Source organism: Pagrus pagrus, assembly GCF_965226575.1.
Source record: "Pagrus pagrus genome assembly, chromosome: 6".
Classification (NCBI taxonomy): Eukaryota; Metazoa; Chordata; class Actinopteri; order Spariformes; family Sparidae; genus Pagrus; species Pagrus pagrus.
The window spans coordinates 15,516,348-15,516,925 of record NC_140190.1 but is presented as its reverse complement, the minus strand read 5'-3'; positions in this window follow the sequence as shown (position 1 = coordinate 15,516,925).

The following is a 578-nucleotide window of genomic DNA, read 5'->3' as shown; positions in this document are numbered from 1 at the left end:
AACATGCTTACTACTTAAAGGGGCACTATGTAGTTTTGGAGAAGAAATTCAAATTCAGAATTTAAGTAATAATGAGGTAATAATACAAACTCAGAAATATTTATCTTCTCCCTATCTGAATAGACAAGCTGTTCTCAGAGGAAAATAAGGACCCCAGAACACTGTTTGAAGCTAGAAAGGTGGCAGGGTCCGCCGAATATAAACAAAGTAAAACAGTATGAAATTGTGTTGCTCTTTAAGTCAGTTTGTTTAATCAGTTTATTCAGTCGTGAAAACAAATGGAGTGTGTTTATTTAGTTTGTTTAGCTCTTTCTCTTATGATCAAAATGTCTTCCCCAAAACTGCATATTGCACCTTTAATACTTAGTGGGGAGGGGGGATACAATGGTGGCACTCATGACCTCAGTATTTTTAAAATCCTTTCTCAGGCCCTGTTATGTGACATTATGATACTGTGACCAAAGGAAATGAAAAATACCTCTTCCATGTGTGCCTCATAAAGCTGTGTTGCTGCATGACAGATGACGGTGTGTGTCATGGCTTGAGGTGATTCCTGTGGTCGGGCTCCAGTGCCGGGT